This window comes from Gekko japonicus, unplaced genomic scaffold (genome assembly GCF_001447785.1).
Source record: "Gekko japonicus isolate JY-2015 unplaced genomic scaffold, Gekko_japonicus_V1.1 scaffold133, whole genome shotgun sequence".
NCBI classification, from domain to species: Eukaryota; Metazoa; Chordata; class Lepidosauria; order Squamata; family Gekkonidae; genus Gekko; species Gekko japonicus.
In genome coordinates this window covers 554,482-565,212 of record NW_015171506.1, presented here as the reverse complement: position 1 = coordinate 565,212, position 10,731 = coordinate 554,482, and the positions used below count along the sequence as shown (strand labels likewise).

At 41.2% G+C, this 10,731-nt stretch overlaps 1 protein-coding gene across 1 annotated transcript in view; it reads left to right on the top strand.

The window, feature by feature from the left end:
• The window catches only part of NTRK2 (neurotrophic tyrosine kinase, receptor, type 2), a 279,559-nt gene that overhangs the window by 251,827 nt on the left and 17,001 nt on the right, over positions 1 to 10,731 (top strand). The gene's annotated exons all lie outside the window — the stretch shown is intronic.

The window sequence follows — 10,731 nt, the reverse complement described above, 5'->3', positions numbered from 1 at the left end:
CTGGCACAGACAGGCCTCTGCCCAAGTGGAAGAGCTGCCATTTTGACAATGTGGATTTGGCTCAATGACAACTAGTCCTACTATAAAAGTCATCAGGACATACAGTGAGCTCCTGCATTGTGCTATTTAATTACATACTCTGCTGCTGACTGTTCTATCAGCTGTTAATTTGTCTGGTCTGTATATCTCCAGCTTACCATGGACGGTGGAAAAGATTGTGGTGGCTACTGATGTTGACGTAATTGTCTTTATTAATGTGTTAGAACCTGGCACTCCATGATGTCTGCACTGATTTGTTGAGATTTTCATTTGCATTCATAATTATTATATGCCATTTGCCTGTTTACAATGAAAAGAGGCCTGCACCTCTTGTGTTCCGTCAGATTGTTAATGATATTCTGCACAGTGGCAGCTCAGCTATTAAGGGATGCTGCAGGGATGACTGTGGAGAGAGATAACCTTTGGATAATTGGCATGTTGCGCTGCAGCATGGTGTTAGCTACCCAGACATTGATTGTTTGTTTGTTTAGAGCCTGCCTGGAATCATAGTACAGATAGGATGGAAAAGTACTTTAATTATCCTGTGCAGTAAAGCCAACATGTAGTGAAATGACAGTCCCCCCCCCAAAAAAAAAACAGGCTACCTGAGCCTCAGATACAAAGGGCTTGTAGTAGTTGTCTTCTGTCCAATTTGGACAAAAGTTAAACAGAACTTTGTTCTAAAAAGTTATTTTGACATTCTGCAAAGTTACAGCCTATTTATAGAACTACTCTTTTGTTTGCATTGCGTTTGAATTTCATGCTGATTAGAGCACTTCACTGAAATCCTTGGTTTTTCACTGTTTACAATTTTATTCCCCCAAGACTTGGGGTTTCTAGTCTTTGTCTGGCACCTACATTAAGTAACTTTTTAACATGTTTTCCAAGTAGAATTAGCAACAATTATTTTGCTGTATGTTCATTGCTTTTACACAGAATTGAATTGGAGTTACCTCCTTGGAATTGCTGTTTTATATGTTTATTCATGCAGAGATCCCAAAATAGGACAGGCTTTACTAATGGACTGGGGGGGGGGATCTGAAGACAAAGCCTGACCTTTTAGTAAAGGTTTCTATGGCCCCAGACCACATTTATGTTTTCTGGATGGCTTGATTTTGCTAACACCTTGTTTTCTGCACTGTTCCTCCTTCCAAAAAGGGTCTAACAAAATTAGAAGGTGGTGAATCTGTGACTGATGCTACCCAGCATTTAAATAGAAGTAGCAGCAAGGCAGGACCCAGTTCAGATTGGCACCATGCAGGGGGGGATTTAATTCTTCCACTGTCATCAGGTTTCACAAATCAAAACCACTACCCACGCCTCATGCTGTCATTAGCCTTGCAAACGGGGAAGCACTGGTCTTGTCCTTCCAAGCTAATAACAGCAGAGGTAATGATAGGTAAAACTGATCAGGGATAGGGGGAAAACCCCTTCTTCCTTGCACCCCCCCCCCCAATCCAAATCATGGGTCCATACAGCTGCTAGTTCTGTCTAAAACCTGTGGGATTATGGGTTTTCCTAATATCCCATCACAATATAATTTTGTGGTAATTAGAAAAAATGTGATAAGGGTTGACAGTCTCTGATCTATAATAACAGCACTTTGAACATAATTTTCATAAACATATGTTAAGGCGATTCCCAGAGTTGGACTTTAAAGGAAGTTTTGTTTGTAGTTTGAGACTCATCTGGCATCCATAAGTCATTCAAATAATGAACTTGACGATTCATTGAGTATCTATCTACAGGGAAACCACAAACAAGATAGGGATGTGTGTGTACTTCCACAGATATGCAGAAAACTATTAGTTTGCACATTTTACAAAAAGAAGAAAGCCCTCCCAAACATGGCCTGGCATGGAGCTCATTGTCCTCTAATGCTGAGGGCAGCTGAGCATCAGTTACATGGAGAAAGGGGAAACAATGCAAATTGCTTCCTCAGATTCTAATTTATCACACCAATCTAAAGATCTTCTAAATCTGGAGCATAATTTCTAACTGTTTTTTATCCTGGAATGGTTAAATTAGGGTTGCACCTTGAATGATGCATTCCCCAACCTCAGTTTCTCACCCCAACCAACTTTATTTATTTATTTATTTTCATTACATTTATACCCCGCCCTTCCCGCAAGCAGGGTCCCATACAATACAGGGAGGAGGAGTTTGGAAATGCCTCTCTTGTGTTGCACCACTCAAATTTAAGGCTAGATTAACAATTTCTTGCTCTGTCATCAGTGCTATAAGAATTGCATTAGAACATTAGACTTCTGAGATTCAGTGTTAGGTGAACAGTTAGATGGACATCTAGCCTCAGAGCTCAGTAGTCAGTCTAGTATTCCTCTTTGTTGTTGTTCAATCGCACAGTCGAGTCCAACTCTTCGCGACCCCATCTCTTCCTCTACCCCCTCCACAATTCCTACTTCCTCCAGTTAATCTTAACTCTGATTAGCAACAGTTTTAGCAATCAAGTGTTTCCACTGTCAAAAAATGTCCTTTAATTTTCATTTGTTTTTCTTCCTATGTTTGGTTTGGCTTGCAATAAACTTCACATTCAATATACATTGTACCTTCAATGAAAGTTCAAATTCAGCACACAGCAAGTGTTCAAGTGTCATTAAGAGTGAAATGAGACTGTGTTTAAATTTGTCTGGTTTGTGCACAGAATCTACAACTCAGGCATTCAAACAGATGCTGACCAAGTGGGACCTGGTTGGTTTGAAATTTTTCCAAAACAGAACAAGGAAAATCTAAAGAGGCATGTGCCTTTATAGAACTCTAATTGGGCCAACTTAGAGTTGCCATTCCCCATTTCTGAGTGGGGGATCCTCCAGTTTTTGGGTCTTCTGCTTGCTACCGGCCAGCTGGCCGGTGAAGGAAATCCTGCCCCCAAACAGTGACATCACCATGCAATGTCCCTGATATGCTGATGTCCAGTGGAAGTGATGTCATCATGTCAGGGATGTCGTATGGCAACACTCTGGTTTGGGGGCAAAACTCTATGATTTTAAGCCAATTTTACCATAGAATTTTCCCCCAAAATGAAAGCATTGTTGCACAACTTCCCCGATACGATGACATCACTTCCAAATGATGTCAATGTGTCATGTCACTCTGCCCCACTCCTAGAAAGTTCCCTCCCTCCCACCCCCACCAGTGAAGACATTGGACTTGCCAACCCTAGGCCAACTTCATATCAAGGTCAGTTTGCACACTCTCAAAAGTAAATAGGTAATTACAGTGAGACAATATGAACTGATACTGATCATTATGAAGTCAAAAACATATTTTTGGATTTAATCGGATCAATTCAAATTCTTCAAAGTTCTTTGAGTATTTCAGATTTAGGCCTACTTACACTAACATCAGGAGGGACCGCTTATGGTAAACTTTTTTGCTGATCTGGACATACCCCTTTGATCAAATTCTTTGTTTTACATATAGAACTTTGTTTTGATGATATAACCTGAACTAATAACACTGAACACAAGCTAAGCAGACTTACCTTTACCAGTTTGTAAGACAAGACAAAGAATCCAAAGTAGTCATCACTTTTTATACAGATAATTTAATATCTTACATGAGCCAATTCATTTCTTTATGTTCTTCTGTAGTAAACAAATATATCCAAAGGAGTACAATTAAATTATGTTTACAGTGTTCCCTCAATGCCAGTGAATTTACTAAATTCAATCATTAATTTAGGCTTAAAATTAGTCCTTTGGTTTTCCTTCAACGTGGCAGCTTCTGTCTTTGGATTGTAGTCTTTTGTTGAGTAACTTGTACATATTTTATCAGATGATTAGTGACCACTAAAATGTTATTAGTACTTGAAAAATCAGGGTTAGAACATCAATCCATATTCTTTCAAGGGGAAAGAATATTGCGTGTTTACATGTTCAGCAGACATTTCCACTTTCACTTTCCTATTAATGCAATTTTCACAAGTTTAGCAATCTTGTGTCATCTGCCAGTAAAATCACTCTCTGGCCAGGGTTCTATCTAAGGAATATTAATCTCGTCACTTATCTCCCTCTAGCGCTCTTTTTGTTTGAGAGCAAGATACCATTCTCTCTCTCCTCTCTCTCCCTTGTACTTTTAAATACAGAATTCCTTCTGCTAGTAGATGCTATAATTATAATCTTTACCCTTTACTTGATCTAACATTGGTCTGAGACTGTTCTCCAGCAAATATATTTCCCAAGTCATCTGGATGAATGACATTTGGATTACGTGAGTTTTCCATCCCAAAACTTGGATCTTCAAACTCTGCTGGAATGTTTTACTCAGAAGAAGATGGAGTCTTAATTAGACTCAATACTGACTATTCATCTTCAAGCTGTTTCTTATAAACTTCATGCTGTACAGTCTGAGTTTATATTATTGCTTTGCAAACTTCCTTATTCAATAAACGTATATTAAGCATCTTAGCAGTTTTCTTCTTTTATTCCTTCTTCATCCTTGAGGCACTATCCCAAATTTCCACTTCCCAAGTGTAGTGGTGAAAGCTATTTTAATGACTTTCAATTAGCTCAACAGGAACTTGGCAGTATTCAGTCTTTAAGAAGTGTTAAGAAAATTGGGGAAAGATATGCAGTTTACAAATCCTCCACTCTTGTCTCTTACTCACAGAGGCAATTTTCGTTTATACTTCGTATTCTTTATCGGGAAAGTAAAACACTTATTTCCTCCATGCTGAAATGCTGTGCAGACACCACAAACAGGGATATATAGCAAAGCCTCAGTGTTAGCAGGAGATTTTATTTCTGTTCTAGTCTTTGAAACAAATAATGTTACCTTTTGTATCAATAAAGACAAGATAATCAAATCCTCTTGATTTATTATACCTTAGCAATGGAATAATTCAAGTGCTATTCTAATTTCAGTGGTAGTGCCAGTATGAAACAGATCACTGGCCAAGACTGTACTATACAAAGTGAAATTGTTCAGACATATCCATAATAAATACAATAATGTACATTGATGTGTGTATATGTATGTGTGTGTATATATATATATATATAGTATGTATAATGTGCAGAAAATTATTAAAATTTCTACTTCTTCCCAGTGCATCTAACATATTTATTATGCCAATTAAATACAAAGCATTCAAAGCTGATTAAACCTTAAAACAATACGATGCATATTTGAATTAATTCCCCTTTATACTATCAGCTTCCATTCAGCCACTGGTTTATATAGTCTATCACAATATTCAAAAAAAGTCAAAGAAATTGGAGAAGGAGTCTTCAGCACAAAACACTTTACAGCGAAAGTACAGTATCATTTCTCCCCTACCACCTGTGGCTCAGCTGCTTTTCTCCCCAAATAAGGACAGATATGGGGATAGGGTTGCCGGATTCAGGTTGGGAGATTCTTGGAGATTTTGGGGATGAAGCCTGAGGAGGGCAGGAGCCTCAGTGGGGTCCAATGCCGTAGAGCCTACCCTCCAAAGCATCCATTTTCTCCCAAGGAATTGATCTCTATAGTCTGGAGATAAACTGTAATTCTGGGGGATCCCCAAGTCCCACCTCGGAGGCTGGCATCCCTACATGAGGACCCTTAATCTTTTCTTCTACTCCTGGAAGAGCAGTTGTGGGGACCATTTTTAGCTGACAAGCATCCAGCAAGAAAAGTGTTAAACAGTCCTTTCCTGGTACTCTACTGTATTTGAAACCATTCAGCAGCTGTTTTGCATATAAAAGAAAGCCATCTGGAAAAACAATTATGGAACCACATCTAACATGTAATTCCTTCAAATACAATAGAGATTTCTTATTGACAAGTAAATCTATTTAAATATGAAATAAATGTAATTAAATCATGTGCATATATTAGACAAAATGTCAACTTCCTTTAATACTATGAAGACGTCATAACCCTGTAGTCTTTTCTTTTGAATTAAAACCTTGTCACCAAATAATAAGAAAATTGACAGAATACAACAATAGCACCAACACACATAAATGAAAATCCAGTTTTCCTTCTTGTCCTTCTTTTGACCTGTATGAAGTTATTCATTGCCTGTCAAGAAAGCACCAGAGAAATCTCTTCTTTTGCTACTACCTTGCCTACTACCTTTATTGTTTGCCTGAAATGGAGAACCCAATGCATACATGAGCAATTCTCCTCACCTTCTTGATCTACCTCACCTTCTCAGAAGTCTAAATTATACTACATGGTTTTGTTTTGGCATCAAGATAACACTTTGATTGTCCGTTTTCAAATACTGTAAATTTTGGATAGATCTTTATCTCAGAGTCTCTGGTGTAAATGGTAGTTACCCCAGCCCCACTCAGTAGAATGGTGCTGATTTTGTCACAGTGCGATCATCATTTCTTTGAATTTGAGCCCAGCCCTTCATGTTAGAACTGTTCAGCATCTTGTTTTCTGGCTTCTGCGCATCAGAGGTTTCCTTGTGACTCTCTTAACTGTTTGTTAAAGATAAAGGCAATGTAATAAGTCCAGAGGGTGATCTCACTTTGTCTATTTCTAGTACAAAATGCCTATTCATTAAGAAGAGTTAATGTATGACAGTAGGATTGTTATTTTTCTTTAAGTAATTATTGAGGCTTGAGCTGCCAGTGGAAGCACAACAGTACAAATGCCTGAAGGCAGAGACAAGTTGTCTTTCTCTCACTTCAGATATGGCAATCCCAGGCACCTGCAGGTCTCAGCTGTCACTACCCAGCTGCATACCTGTGTGGGCGAGTTATACCGAGGTCTCGCACAGGAAAAAGCAAGAGAGAATTTGTGACAAGTCAAGCAGCTTGCCAAAGCATCCTTGTGGGTGTTTGTATTGAACTGTCACAGTTTGAAGGCTTTTTATTAGATGCTATTTTGGCAACTGGTACTCAAATGAAATTAGTTCCTTCTCCACATTTCCTTTTCAGCTCTGCTCCTACGTCACAGCCCAGTTTGGTCATTGCGTCATACCAGGATCCAGAGAATGACAGAGGGGGTTTCAGTGGCTGTAGAGTGGGTGCGAAAACTATTGAAGAGTCTGGCTTTATTTTTAGCCTACTTTCAATGTTTTCTTAATCATTCTTAACCCATTTACCAGAAAGTAGCCCTATATAAAATGGTCATAAAGTAAATGGTTTCCAGAGAGAGGATTCACAGCCTAGCTTATATGGATGCCCTGCTGGTAAAGGAGGACATAAAATGGAAAAATGAATCTTCCAAGCCTGACCAGGTCCTTATACAGCAGCTCCTATCAGGACCAATAGTAGCATAAAACTTTGGTGGAGCCTGGGGGCAGGGTTTGGGATATGCCCAATCAGAATAGGATAGCACAGAGCAGCAACTGATGCTAATGATTTGTAGCAGCTACCGCTTGCATAGAGAAGCTCTGCTCACTTATTTATTCATTTATTGAGTATATTTTTATCCCACTTTTCTCCCCAGTGGAGACTCAAAGTGATTTACAGGAAATGCTTTAGACAAACTTACAAACATGGTATAAAAACAAGTCATAAAAAATAGACAAAACAACCTAGACTAATGTCTACTAGGTCAATCTGACTGACCAAGGCCATGGTAGGGTTGCCAAATTTGGGTTGGGAAATTTCTGGAGATTTGGGGGTGGATCCTGGGGAGGGTGAAGTTTAGGGAGGATAGGGACCTCTGTGGGGCAAAATGCCATAGAGTTCACCCTCCAATCAGCTATTTTCTCCAGGGGAACTGAGCTCTGTAGTCTGGAGATCAATTATAATTCCAGGAGATCTCCATGCCCCACCTGGAAGTTGGCAACCCTAAGCCACAGGCTATATTCCACAAACTTAAGATCATTTCACACCCATCCTTGGCCACACCCAGGCTATAAATACCCGCATCAGAAAAGGAAAAAAACAACAGTTTCAAGATGGTAACCATCTTCCCTCAATTCCCCCTCCTGCTTATCAAGTTTAAAGTTTTTTTAAAAAAAAACTTAGCAAAAAAAGCTAAACTAAGCAGCCTAAGAATATACAAATTGCCATACATGGAGTATGATGTAGACAGCCATGCCCTGTTTTTCCACACCATCCATGGTATATATCAGTTGTTACATTAGGCTTTCCAGATAGGGTAGGTTTCTCCCCAATTTTGGGCCCCCAAAGCCCAGCTGGCCAATGGGGGCAGCCCCATCCCCAAAGAGTCTCAGTGCACCCAACATACCCAGTGCGATGATGTCACCTGGAGATGACATCATCACACCGGGCACATTGTGCAGGGGACACTCTAGCATTTGGGTAAAAACTCTTTGGTGACCATAGAGTTTTTACCTGAATGCTAGAGCATCCCCTGAATGATGTGCCCAGCACAATGACATCACTTACAGGTGACATCATTGTGCCAGGAGCCAGGCTGGAACCCCCCCACCAGGATTGAGGTGAGACCTGGCAATACTATGGTACATATATTTATGTGAATTATGTATTGATTTGTATAAATTTCCCAAGGCCCATTTTAAAGACAGTGAGTGAATGATGAAGACAATATCAATTTACCCATAATCTTTGTATTTAATTCTGAACAATGGCCCTAGCATGCAGATCAAAAAATCTGCTCAATGGAACTGTGTACAGTTTTGGGAGACTTTTCTGCAATTTTTAATTAACCCCCCACCCCCAAGGGATCTCATGAAATGTCAGCATTGTAGGGCTGTGTAGAAACTGGGGGGGTCAACAGTGGGAGGGCTTCTAATGTCCTGGCCCCACTGGTGGACCTCCTGATGGCACTGGTATTTCTGGCCACTGTGTGATACAGAGTGTTGGACTGGATGGGCCTTTCGCCTGATCCAACATTGGCATCTCTTATGGTCTTATGTTAATTTGTGGCATGGCCACAGGCCTGGGAGAAACAGCAGCAGCCAGAGAAAGGGGGAAGAAAGTGGCAAGTATGAGGGAAGGGGAAGAGAAAGTAACAAGAGGGGAAGAGAAAAAAGCCAGTTCCAATTTAAAAACTAACAAAATTTGTGGACGGGCGTGAGCTTTTGTGAGTCACTGCTTTGGTGGGGAGAGAGAAAGTGCCAACCATAGTGGGAAGAGAGAGAAAGTAGAGAACAAGGTAGAAAGGAAAAGTAGAGAATGGAGCTGGAAGAGAGAGAGTGAAGAATGAACCGAAAAGGGAGTAAAAGTGGGAAAGGAAAACATGGGGAGGCAGGAATGGGGAGAAAGGAATGGGGAAAGAAAGATGAAAATGGAGTGGAGAGGGAAAGAAAAGGAGAAGGGACTGGGAAGAGAGAAAAAGATGAGTCCACTGTGGAAGGATGGGATTTTCCTCCCCTGCATGTCTTGTGAGTCCCTGACTTGAAATTTACTATACTGAGGCCCCGGTCACACGGGCCAGAAAATGCAGGGGGGAAGCGTGGCTGTTTGCCCCGGAACAAAGTAATGTGTGGCAGTCTGATCAGGTGTCCTGTCGAGGTCCCGTGGTTAGGCCATTAGGTGCCAATCACACGGCTAGTCTGCAGCGTGGCAAAGAATCAGCATGGTGCGATCACACTGGCAATCACGCCGCATCGCTTCCGTGGCAAACGGGATATTTTTTTTGTCTCACTGAAGTTCGCGCATGTGCATGATCGTTTGTGCGCATCCTGTGGAGACTTTAAAAAAAACCATCCAGTTTGCAACGGGACATGGGTGGGCGCCGGATGCCACGGGTTTCCAGCGGAAACGCGATCAGACCCCCGCCCTTACCCCGCATTTTCCGGAAACTAGTACATCGTATGTGGTGGTTTTTTACTACGCATCTTCGGCAACTAGCTACGGACTAGCCACAGGTGCACTATGCTTCCCAGATGTTGTGGTGTGATCGCGCCTGGAAAATCCACCTATCATCCGTGTCTTCAGCGTGGCACTGTCTCCATGTGAATGGGGCCTGAGTAATATAAAAGTGGGCATAAAACAATGTAATAATGTGGTACCTTATAGATTAATGAATTTGTGGTAGCCTAAATTTTCCTGACCTTTGCTCATGAAAGCTTACGCCATGATAAATGTGTTAATCTTAAAGGATCCACAATATTCTGTTATTTTAGGGGCAGCAAACAAACCAATAAAACCACATAGGGATCCATCATCTGAATCATTTCCCCACAAAATCTAATGTTGCTTTCTATCTGTCTCACATAGAACTATGTCACCCACATTTTTGCAAGTCATGTTCTTCCTTAATGGACATTATTATGTATATTTGCATTGTAAATTGCACATAACATGTAGTTTGCCTTTAATGTTGTCATGCATAAATGGAATTCAGCCTCAAAAGAGATGATAACAAGAATATGGTGCATGTTTTACAAACGTTGAATTGCAGGGCTGGTTTGAGTTTGGGGCAGTGGAGAATTTGGAGATGCTCCCTGGCTGAAGCGTGCAACAATTTTGGGACAATTCCATAGGAATTTTATGTAGTTTCAGTTTTCATTCTTGTTGTTTGTAGTTTTAGTTTTCTGCAGTCCATGAATGGTGAGCTCCAGAGGTCATTTCGGGGGGGAACGCGGGGGAACGCAGTTCCCCCGGGTGAGGTACGGGGGCGGGGCACATGATGAAGCCCCGCCCCCTGCTTCCGGCTGCCCTGCTTCCGGCCCTCATTCATCCAGGAGGAGGCAGGAGAAGAGGGAGGGTAAGTTGCTTCCTCCCTGCCTCTCCCCACCCCTGCCTGCCTGGGGCCAGGGAGGGCCTTCGCGGGGCTTCCTTGCACTCCCGCCGG